The 12,622-nt window shown below is 37.4% G+C and overlaps 1 protein-coding gene across 5 annotated transcripts in view; it reads right to left on the bottom strand.

Moving 5' to 3' along the window:
* Brinp3 (BMP/retinoic acid inducible neural specific 3) overlaps positions 1–7,361 on the bottom strand; it is a 363,635-nt gene extending 356,274 nt beyond the window's left edge. Inside the window, exons 1-2 of one of the 5 annotated variants that reach the window (XM_029483296.1) lie at positions 4,296–4,548; positions 3,214–3,286 (exon numbers count right to left, since the gene is read on the bottom strand). The gene's annotated coding sequence lies outside the window, so the exon portion shown is untranslated. Of the gene's footprint in view, positions 1–2,961; positions 3,302–4,295; positions 4,549–5,955 lie in introns of those variants that run through there. The other 4 variants (XM_029483291.1, XM_021165977.2, XM_021165986.2 and 1 more) reach the window with 4 other exon arrangements.
* Between the last annotated feature and the right edge of the window lie 5,261 nt (positions 7,362–12,622).

The raw sequence follows: 12,622 nt of genomic DNA, 5'->3' as shown, positions 1-12,622 counted from the left end.
AATTTAGAGACTCGATTCTATTTTATAAAAGAGAATAAACATTGTTATACACTTTTATTATTTAAATAATTAAAATTGGCCATCAAAAGACAATGATATTAAAACAGAAAGTAGTATTGCTATCTTTTGACCTCAATGGGAATGTATATAATTTAATATGGAAGTTATAAACTGATATAATATACATAATGATATATTGAAATACTGTCCAGAATAATACTTCAAAGTGTTAAAATGAAATTCACCAAGTAGCTACTAAATTAAAACACTAATTCTTCAGATGTCATCCTCCCCTCCTTCATTTTAGTAAACTATGAATATATGAAAGATACTATGAGTTACAATTTAATTTTTTACCACTTTATTATTATTATTTAAGACTACTTTTTATTTCACTTGAGAATGGAGATTATCAAACTGATAAATATCAATCCACTAAGTATCAGCATTTTCTTTCATTAATTGATAGCAAGAAGGCAGTCAATTAAAATCCTCATTTTCTAAAACTGTATGTACTTTCTTATAAATATAAAATACAAGGTAAATATCCTGTCAATAAAACAACATCTGCAATGCCTCAACAAGTGTGTTATTTTACTTTTTAAAAATGGAATAATAGTAAACCTCAGGTGCCACCAATACACCATAGACTAAGAATACTTCATAATCACATTCAATGGTTCAGTCAACATTTGTTCCTAAGAAGTTATAACACTATCCTGAGACTAAGAAATCCAAAGACACAGGAATCCTTGGAGTGGATGAATTGTGGTATTTTTGCAGCATGTTTGCCTTTAACTTCTTTCAATTTTATCTTGGCATGTCCTTAGAAAACATACTCTACTCTTTCTTACTCATGTGAGAAATAAGAAAATAAATTAAAACTGGTGAGAACAAGTCTTATTAGGACAATAATAAATGAGGTAGAACTAAAATGGAGATGCAGGAGAAAGTCTTCGAAAGTTCAACATTTCCCATGAACTTCCTCTTCAGAAGGGAAGGAAGTAGTGGAAAGAGTCTTCAAAAACTATATCATTGATCCTATATCCTAAACATAATTACAAACATACATGGGCTTCTCTTTTATTAAATAATAGATTTATGTTAATCTTGTCCCATACTGTTATCATAGTCTCATTTATGCTGGAAGTATTTCAATATTAATGTCCATTTTCTATATTAATAAAAATTTTTGAATCTTCCTCTAACCATTATCTTTTCATTTGAAAAATGATAGGAACATACTTTTTAACAGCAAGAAATAGAAGTTATAAAGACCCCAACTATATTTCTTCTCCCTCGTGCAGAACATGCCTATGAAGAACTATTTCGGAAAGCAATTGTATTGCACTTAATAGCATCAGTCTCGTAACACAGTTAATTGTAAGGATGGTATGTGCATGTATTTGTAACATGAGTCCCAACACCTATGCTTTAATAACAATGCTTCTTTCAACTTAGATTTGATTACTTAGCTGTAGTGCACCAATAATTTTGTTGAAAACAAGCAACAGGTACTATAATTTAAGCATCATACATTTATGCAATAATGTTGGTTTTCTTAACACAAAATAGCCTAAGAGAGAATGAAATAATACCTGATTTGGTTAAAAGTAAATGAAATTGATCCTTAAATGATCTCCTGTGTATTTCACTGCAAGACTATGACTTAAACAGCATTTCACATAAATATATTCTCCATCAATCCAAAATTGAATACAGATGCACACATCTACATAGAGATATAATGAGCATGCTTTTTACAACAACCTCCAGAGACTAAAATGTAAAAGAACTGGCAAATTGAAATTTGTTAATGACTTTCTCTTGTGGGGTAAAACTGCCATTTGCTTCTAACTAAGAAAAGTACTACAACTTTGCAGCTTTCCAACCAAAAGTAGCAATTATTCTTATTTATTCAATATTTTATCCGGGAACCTTACAAGCAGAAAAAATATTGACTCAGAGGTCTAAGTCAATAAATGTAAGCACTAAAATTATTTCACAGAGATTGTAAAGATAATTTCCTAGACAAAATGCTATTAGCAGCTGACATGGCTTTAGGATGGTGTCTTATTAATTTGATGGGTTTTCTGCTTCACTATGGGCAGATTCTCAGCTCCTTCAACTCTAACCAGAATTTAACAAAATAAAGACAGTAATAATAATTAAAAAAATACATTAGACCATGCAGATGTATTATTCTACTTACGTTAAATCTGATAGTAGAAGAAACCTATTGACTGCTCAATCTACATATCTACCAAACTTTGACTAAAAATAAAAAGTTTATTTTAGGTGTGTTTCCATAATTTTCTCCCTCCCTCTTTTTTTTCAGTTTTTCAGTTGTTTTTCTTAGACTTAGACGTATCTGTACCTGGGGATCATGTAAAACCCTGCCTTTGGGCAACCTCCTCTTCCTCCTCCAATTTTATAAATCAATTTAATATCAAACCCGAGTATTTTTGCTTTCAAGATTGAAAAGATAGTATAAGGGTGTCCCCAAAAAAACATTTTCTCAAGTAGTCAAAATTACTTTTTTTAGTTCAAGAGGCCCTCGATAGTTCTTCAGTTGCCCTCTGTATAGGAAGGTTTGTGACCTCAGCGAAAGACATGGTATAAGACATTTCTGCAAGTGCCACTTCCATATTGCATTAGGACCACCCACCCCTTCCTCTAACTCTATACCTTCCCAATCATTGCCTCTCCTCTAGGTCCATTTCATGATTTTTCTACCACTGTTCAACATTTAAATAAAACCACATTAAACATTTAAATGAATGCACATTGAATCACTAAAGGATATTAAACATACTCATGAATGTGAATATTAAGAAGTTATGGATCTTAGAACCATCTAAAAATGCATGTTTTCAGTAGGTCAGAATAGAAGTATCATCACAAGATAGGTCAAACACAGACTATAAGGTTGCTGATATCACACAGACCTTCAGTCCTTACCTGGTTAACTGCATGATGACAAACAAATCAAAAGAAAAAGTCCCCAGATTCTGAATCATCTGTCTCCACGCTGCTCTGACAGCTTTACAGCTTAGGGTTTTCTTCCTTGCTTACATATATTTGTCTGGCAATCCTTTGCAAGGAATGCTAGGGTTAATCTGTAACCCAGGTCACCTCCTCCTCTTTTCCAACAGCTGTTTGACAGCTCACACAGAAGAGAAAGTGCATTTTACCCTTTCAAGTAGAACCTACCCTGAATCTCCACACCAAGGCTCCCTTTACAAGGAGGTCCCTGCTCTGCAGGAGAACTGATCACGTTCTGGACCTAAAGGAAAGTACAAGGCTTTCAGCTTCAACTCTTAGGGACTGGGAGAACAGCCATCAAAGACTTCAACTCTCTTCCCCTGTTTGGCTACAGACGCTGCAGAAACCCGCAGCCCAGAAGCGCCACCCCCTCCCTGGTGGTCACCACTGGAGCTGAGAGCCCAGAAATCAGTGTTCTTTCTCTCAACCCACCTCCAGGAAAAGGGGGTGAGCAAAATAAAAAGAGAACTTTATACTGGCTTTAATGTAAGCTTGTATCTGCTACGCCTCAGACTGCGGATAACATAGCATTCCAAGCCCTGACTCCAAGTTGAAATCCAACTCACTTCACCCGACCGCCCTCCGGATTCTGTGAGTTAGTGAATGAAGGAAAGGCATGAGTGATGATTAGCAATACTTAAATACTGATCTAAAAAAAAAAAAAGTCCTTCAGCTATCCTAAGCGCTACTAAACAGGCAGATAACAGCAAAGATCGGGGTTTTTAAAAAGCAGCATCCTGGGGAAGCATCGCGCGCTGTGCTTAGACTCAGCTCATGAAAATAATAAAGAAATTGCAACACAGAACGGTGTTAAGAGATTACAGAAAAAGCAAGTCTTTCTTCCCCACAGAAGAGGTTTGGGAGCCCAGGAAAACTAGACAGTCGACGTTGTGGGAGGTTGAAAACCCCTTGTGAACCTCACTCTCCTGGGCTGCAAATGTCCACCGTGAGCCGCAGGGCTGAGAGCGAGCGTAGCCTGCGCCAGCGGGTCGGGACTCCATCCCCACCCTCGCACTCCCGCACCAGCACTGAGCCCTGGACCAGCCAGGCTACTAGGCGCTTTGCCCTCCACGTCCCCAGAACCCAGGAGGCTTAGATATAGCCTAGGGCTGCCGGGGAATCTCCAAGACACACTCGCCTGTTGCTAGCCCTCTGGTTAAAGCATTCTTGGCTGCAAGAGCCTGTCTCTCCTGTCAATTTCCCTCACAGAAGGCAGAGCTCCGGGTTCTAACCCAGCAAAACGCACTTACCTAGACAGCGAACGTCTGTGCCTCACTGTGTCACACTGATTAAGCAGAAAACCGTCTGACTGCACTGAAAGTTTTCTCCCTTCTCTCTCTCTCTCCCTCCACCCTTGCGCAACAGCAGTAGTCCTCCAGAGAGGGGATTTGAATTGGCGAATTACACCAAAGCCTCTTTTCTTCAAATGAAGTCACGGACGCTAATAGCCCTGGCTTGCAAGGCAGGACGGACCAAACTGAACTGGTAAAGACAGCAGGTAGACTAGCGCTGGGTGAGGGACGCCAAGAGGTGCGGATCACTGTGTGAGCCCCAAATCCTCTCACACTCGGTGGGAAGCAAAGGGGAAAGCCCTGGGATCTGAGGAGGGGGAGGGGGATGGTGCGATGCTGCAGCTGGAGTACTTTTATGTCTGGAAGCTTTAAAGCCTTTTGAATTAAAAAGAAAGAAATCATTGCCTAGATTGTCGCGTCAGCCATCAATGACTGGAACAGTTCTTTCCCAGAAATTAAAAAGAACACCCCCCCCCAAGGAAAAAAGAGTCAAAATAACTTAGGAAGGAGAGGCTTGAACAATAGATCCTCACCTCCATCCACCCCAATAAAGGGGGATTGTGCAAAAATGTGTGCTTTACAGATTATGGACATGTGCATGTTTGTGATTGATAATTACCAAACTCTTGGCCAAATGTGAAGTGAAAACCAACATTTAAATGTTCCTCAAAGCAACTTGGTGGAATGAGAAGGATCATCAGTCAAAGACCATAGAAATGTTCATAAAAGCACAAAACAGGGACCATATTAACATACTTATTAAAAAACTGAGGGCAGGGGTGGGCAAGTGTGAAGACAGAGGCAATTACATTTTTCATGTAAAGTCCCTCCCTGAATTTCAATGTGTTAGAACCCAGATAATCAGTGGCTTCTGAGAGCTCTCTTCATCTGAGTGGAGACCTCTCTGACCAATTAACTGTCCCCAGCACAATTTACAAAATCTAAATGCATTGCAAAATGCTGCCTAGACAGTAACCATGATGACCAGAACAATGTGTCCAGGAACATATTGGATATTGTATAAAGAATGATGCTCTCAAAACTCGGGACTCTTTTCCTTGCCATATAGTGACATGTTAGTATTTAGGATCCTACTAAATCAATAGACACACTTAACCAAAGTCCTCTCTCATCCATTCAGTTGTTTAGGATGAGATAAACACTTGCTGACCTGGACCACCTTCTGAAGATCAGAGAGACTAGTGAACTTTCCCAAACCCATACATAGCCAGCCCTCCATCAGAAATAGCTATCCTGCAGGCATTACCATAGACTAATAGAAAAAAAAAATTACCACCTCAAATGGTACAATGCTGTGTACCAAGAGGGGTACATTCCGGGGAGGTGATGTCCACATTACCTGATAGAAATGTATAAAGATGGAGGATTTTCTTTTTAAAGGAGGTATTGGGGTAAGTTATTTCATGGGCTACATCCTACTAGTTCCATCATGTACTAATGGTCACACAAATAAGTATTTGCAATCTGAAATCAACTGTACAAAGAACGGAGAAAGAGACAGAGACAGAGAGAGATTGAAGAAAAAGTAGTGCTTATTTTAAAAAGTAAAAATTAACAGAAGTTGTAAAGTACTCATCACATATAAAGAATTACTTACCAGAGGAAAGTTAATGAAGCAAGACGAGTGTGCGAGAAACATATCCACGATTCAAGGAGACATCCCATGATCTTCCAAAGCAGTGTAGAGTGGTGAGCTGCAGGACAGTAGAAGTTGGAAACACTCAGTAGTTCCTGGTGGCATCTAATCAGGTGAAAGTCACTTATTCCAGGGGCCAAGAACCCAAAAGTAAAGGAGGCAAAAATGTTAAAGAAGTGCTTTCTTTCTTTCTTTCTTTCTTTCTTTTTTTCTTTTCTAAGAATGGGTAACAGTGGGAACCTTTCTTATGATAATCCTCAGGCAAACAAATGTACCAAACTGGAAGAACCCACAAAGTGAGGAAGCTGGGTAACCCAAGAGAACAGGATGAATAAGACAAATCTCCAAAGAGAAGTGAAAGGATGTGCTGTAAACAGGGAGTAGACAACTAGTGAGCTAGGCTGTAGTCATCTTCAGAGAGCAGCAGCACTGATTTAGGCTGCTGGGGATGATCCAATGAGAATTCAGGAGAGCAGCGCTTCGGAAATCCTGCAGGATCTTCCCACTCACAGTTTTCAGAGTTTACCTGAGCTGGGAACGTTATCATTAGGATTAATAGTATTCCATCGGTGAATTTCACTAGCACTTCCCTGGAACCCTTTCCCTTGCAGAAACTGATCCAGGCATAGTAAGAAAATCGACTTAACACACACCCCAAATAAACCAGCAGGACCGGTCCCATTGCATTGATCTAATCCTAATCGGTTTTTGCATAGACAGGGGCTGGGAGGTGAATGGTTGAAGGTCATAGTCACTCAGAGTTTTCCAGGGCGCTATGCTTTGGAGGGTTAGCAAGAGGAACCAGAAGCTGATGATGGGTTACCTAAGAGGCAGCAGCCTTCCTAGGTCCCACTTCCTTGTTAAATCATGCAGCCTGTGTTTAAGGCAATTGCTTTCAGTACTGAGCCCCTGCGCTAAAGACCATGCTCCAAGAAGCTAGATGTTAGGGCAGTCCGAGAACTGTCTCTGGTCCACTGGGGGTGGGGTAGGAGGGGTGCACGAGTGGCCGTCTGTGCCATGTCTGCCTTGCATTTGATTCCAGCAGTTACCAAGCTAAACTAGAGAAAGAAATAGCTTTGTTGTGGATTGCATTGTCGAGCCATTTTCGTGTCCTGATACCGCATAAACGATCACCTGATCGCTGGATCGATTGGGTAAGATTAGCCTGATCTCTTCTCCCTTTCTCTTTTTGTGACCACCCCCCTTCGCAGTTCTCTCCCTAAATCTTTCTTTCACCCCTCTCTTCCCTTCTCCTTTCCTCTTTCCTCTCTGAAATCTACTGCCACTGGGGAACTTGCCTGCTTGAGAAGCTTATAACACTGTAACCGATTTATTTATTTATTTATACCACGGAATGGCCATCACCTCCCTTCTAAAAGTATTTTTTGAGGGGAAGATTCTGGGTCCTTATCTTTAGAGATTCTCTGAATGACCCAGAAGGTGTGTAGAGAGTACAGTCAGGCAGGAAAGTCCTTAGTTAGCCCTGGATTCCAGCTCAGTCTTGCTGAAGCTTACAAATTATGTATCTGTCTGTTTTAGAAATCAAAAGAGAAGGTAGTTTGGTAATCAATTTATTTGTTGTAGAAACTGAGTTCCTGAATGATGGAAGGGTTAATCATTTACCGAGGATAAAAATGTTCTTCATAAGTAATCTTATTTTCTGCGGTTGAAAAGGCAACACATTGCTTCTCAGCGACCCATCCCCCACTCCATTCATTTATATCCTTTCTGTATGTAAATCACGGAGGAGCTGGGTCGCTGGAAATTTTCTTTTCCTCTTTCTTAGGAGAGTAGAAGCCTGCAAATGTGAAATTGGGGGGGGGCGCTTTGGAAACAATATCAATATTTTAAGGTCCTTCCTATCTTGTATAAAAATACTCACAGGTAAAGTATCTTTGGTTTCTTAAGGATTCCTCTCACTTTTAACTCTTTCTTTTCTGGAAATGATGTGACTCTTGGTGTAGCAGCTCATGTTAAATATACTATAAGCACACTTTAGCTAGCTCTGTTTTAAAATTAATATTGTTTCAGCTATAGTAATAATGCTATTTGTTGTTTTATCCCATCTTACAGGAAAGATAACATTAGAAATATTTTATTAAGTATGTATCTTAGTTCCAATTCATATATCTGATCCTCTGTCCCAATTAAATATTTGCTGGTCATGATAAAGATTTCTGGCTTGCCAAAAGTCTATAGCACGTCCACTTGTGAATGGTTATCTTGAAGGGAGGGCATGTACAAACTTGTGAAGGAGCTGAAAAGCTCTTTGATAGTACTGCGATTATATTCTGCTAAATGTGGAGAATAACAAGTCTTGAAACTGGCATGAACTTGGATTATAAGTGCAAGCTGACTATATTGGACCCAAAGTATTACCCGATGATGCCAAATAGAAAGCATTGCAATTTTGAATTACCAAATACATTTCACTGTCAAAACATGTATATTAATTTTTTCTCTGTTGTTAATTCTAGTGTAGTACCTTATCTCCAAATTTCAATAATACAAGATAAGCTAATTAGTGTAAATATGCATGTCTTTTGCAAACATGAGGACTTCATTCTTAACAGAAATATATATTGAAATTCTATTGACTAAAAACAAATTTATGATAATCATCATTATAGAAGTCTGTACTATAACGTAAAGTCAGGAAGAGAGCTAAGTGCCATGCATCAGAAACAAATTGAAATGTGTGTGCTCAAGTATCTGTAGTGTTTCTTACTTACTATCAAAGACTGCCAAATGCAAACATTTTGTGAGGACATGGTGATGTAGCTTTCCTTTTTCTTTTCAGGATGCACACAGTCCTGAATGCTCTGACAAAGTAGAAAATTTCTTTGGTGTCTCATTTTATAACAAGATGGAGTATTTCTGTGTATCTCTGTATTTATTACATAGGCTGACAAATTTTGCCAAGAGGACCTGAGGCTACATAAAACGCTGATATCAATATCTTGGGATATGCTCACTACCAATACAGCTTAACAACTGTGTCGTATACAGTCCATACTTTCTTTCTCTGAGAACCACAGAATGCTGCCCAAGGACACTTACCCAACTGACAGTTAAGAGGAATGTGTTATTTATTTAGGACCCAGTCTGACTTTTGTCAGACAATTGAAACAAAGTTTTATTTTATAGGCATCCACAGTAATGTACTCTTGTACTCTGTATTTATAGCTGTGTAGAACTGAGGCAAGCTTAGACTAAGTATTAAGACCTTGACTCAACAAGCAGTGTGTATATGTGGTGTATATTTGTGTATGTGTGTGTGTGTGTGTGTGTGTAATATTCTTAATTTTTTAAAAGGACATGGAAAGAAAAATTCATTTGATGAGTCTTAGAAACTTAAGAAAAGTTTTGTATTTTTAAAAATATTATTAATTAATTTATATGTTTGAGTAAGATATTAAACTATATGATTACTCAAATATACCTTCATGTAATGTCATAGACATTGTGTCCCCTGTCTTGTTTTCAGAGCAAATGTCTTTTTTTACAATGCATTAGGAATGTAAGATATTTTAGTTTTAAGCTGAGAGGGTAGCTTCTTTCATTCCAGGGTGCTCATCTGAAGGTACTCATTTAGTGAATTTCAAGCAAACGATGGGTGTTCTTTGCCTTCTTGTCTTATCTTCCTTTAAGCTACAAGTAAATATATTTCACATATTACCTTACTAAAAAAAATTTGCCAAAGCAGTATTAAAATGATTTAATGCTAGAGATGGATTGTAGAATTAGAGAAGGTTCTTCATATAACTGGATCTGTGGGTTGGTCATTCAGAGCCCCCTCTGAAAAAACAGAAACACATTCATATTCTTTTAATTCTTTTTATATTATTTGGTTGTGTGTGTGTGTGTGTGTGTGTGTGTGTGTGTGTGTGTGTGTACAGAAGCTCACATGGGGAGTCACCTTTCCACCATGTAGGGTTCCAGGATTGACCCCTCACTTTGAGGACTTGATGATAAGAATTAACCCTGCTGTGCTATGACCCATCCAGCAGTTCCAGTTATTCGAGAGTCTCGAGGAGACCTTCTCCTAAGAACCAAATGTGGGGAGAGAAAGATGGACACTAAGTGCAAAAAACGACAGGGGAAGCAGTCTGAGTAGCATCAAGGTGTCACTGTATTCAGCAAGGCTCAAGGCTTAAATGCACAAGCAAAGGGGGAAGTACTTCTCAGCAGGAGGAATGGGGCAGCAGAAATTTTTCTTTTGGCGACTACACAAGGAAGCAGGAACTTGGTGGTATCAGGGTACATCTTGTGGTCAGGACATCCAGCACTGACTTAGGGCTGGAACAATCTGTGGTTGTTCTCTGAACGGTGCGTTGGTGGCCTGCTTTTGACCCCCTTTTCTTCTCAGGAGGAGAGGCCCAATTCGGAGATCAAGACGATAGAGTTGTCTCAATAGCTCCCAACAGTGCTGTCTCAACATTGTCCTCAAAATAAATACAGAAATCATGCTGCAGGTTGCTTACACAGAAAGTATCTATATGTCATGTTATTTTTAATATTAAATGTAAGTTATAAGAAAATATAAAATTAAGAACCCATTAAGGAAAAGTTTATATATGTATATGAACTGAATATGTAAATATGAATATATATTATTACTTACAGATGAAATTTGATGCATGCATATTTGTCCTCACTACAATATTGAAGCTTACTTGCTTTAGTCTCCTTGCTGTTTACTTTGTCTTCAGAGCTTTCACACCAAAAGTATTCAAAGTTGCTTTAGTACCTCTGTTTATAGTCATTTTCACATTTAATTTGTAAGATCAAGATGCTGTTAAATAAACTGAGTAAGAGTATTGAATCTCAAGTAAAAAAAATGGTACTCACTAGTTTATAAAGATAATTTATTCTGTTCTCTCACACTAATGAAGAAGTTAAGAACTAAAGGTGACTTGGTTATTATCAGCATATGCCACGTAGTAATCTAAGGGACCTGAGATGCAGTTTTCTGGGCTTTTTAGCTACTTTGAATTCTATAGCAACTGAATCCTTCAGTAGTTCTTACAGGAGGCATCATTTGAGATTATGATAGAGAATCAGTGGAAGGAAAGAAAAACACTACCAAGACCAATAATGTGCAGCTAGCGATGTCAGAACATGTAGGGAGTTACTGTCTATATTTCTGTTCCAACTGACACTATAGATACTCCTCTGCCCTCCCCCAAATGAGGAGTAAATATTTAACATCATAATTCTGATTTCTCATGGAGTTCCTTCAACATTCTGTCTGTTCTATGTTCTTTAGACAATCTCACTCTCACATTATAAACTGGAAAGTCATGCTGCTTGCAGTATAATACTCCACTAAGTTACATTCAATTTACTTCTTAAATTTCTAATCTACATGGAAAATGGGACTCTTGCAAAGAGAAAAACAATCTAATAATCCACATATAGAACACATGTGATCTGGAAATTTTCTCATAATCAAAACATGCAGAACATTACTATATTTTATTACATTAATAAAAAACTTTCCAATTTATAACAAGATAACAAAAGCTTAGTCATTTAAATTGCTGAATTTTCTAAAAAGCAGAAATCCATAAAAATTTACTTCAATCTTTTATGTATGTCAACATTTGAATATTTCATGCAATTATTTATATATTTATTCGTTCAGCAAACCTAAAGTGAATATGAATATCAAAATCCATTTGCCAAATGTTCCTTATGAAATATATAGGATAATAATATTAATAATAATAAGAATAACAAAAATAACAAGATGAAATCTAAACATTTTTAAATGCCCTTGCTATTTCCTTACCAACTTAAAATGTTTAAGATGAAATAATCATTATGACATATGGAACCATTGTTAGCAAAAATTGCTGAATAAAGTTTGCCCTGCTAGATATGTTTGTGTGCTCATACCAAGTCTTTACACTAGTATAGTTGGTATAGAGCTTACTACATTTCCAATAACATTTCTGTCAACTACTGTTTCCACACTTGGAAAAAATAAATCCCAACTGGGTTCCCCTCACATTTCTATTGTTCTTACTCCATATTCCTAATATCTATCACAGTACTCAACATAGAGTAAAAACTCAATAAACCTTACTTAAAAGTTGCAACTAAGTAGTTCATTAAACTCTACCATTATAAATAAAGCTTTTATTTAATTTACCTATTTATTTACAAATAGTGAATAAAGCATTATATTTCAAAATATTTTTATAATATTTGTTATATATTGTCCCAGTGATTCAATTTAGAAATCAGTCCTCATAAGCAACTCTGGATTATTAATGTGTTGTTAGGCATGTTAGTAACTTGATCTTTTTGTCATTGTGCAAAGTATATGCATATTTAAAATTGAGAAGTGAAGTGTAAGAAAATGGAAAATCTGTTACTAAATTTTGTCTTAATCTGTCTTCTCAGGCTGCTGTGATAAAACATGTTGGATGTCTCGGACAACAGAATTTTACTTTTCCCATCATAGGGACTAAAAGTCCCAGGTAAAGTTATATGTAAATGTGTTCCTTTGAAGGAGTCTACTTTCTGGTTTGCAGTAGAAGTCTTACAGCATACTTTCATACCCTTTCCTATTGGTATACACACACACACACACACACACACACACACACACACACACACA

Source organism: Mus caroli, chromosome 1 (assembly GCF_900094665.2).
Source record: "Mus caroli chromosome 1, CAROLI_EIJ_v1.1, whole genome shotgun sequence".
Taxonomy (NCBI): Eukaryota; Metazoa; Chordata; class Mammalia; order Rodentia; family Muridae; genus Mus; species Mus caroli.
The sequence above is the reverse complement of the archived record's forward strand: the minus strand, read 5'-3'. Positions and strand labels throughout refer to the sequence as shown.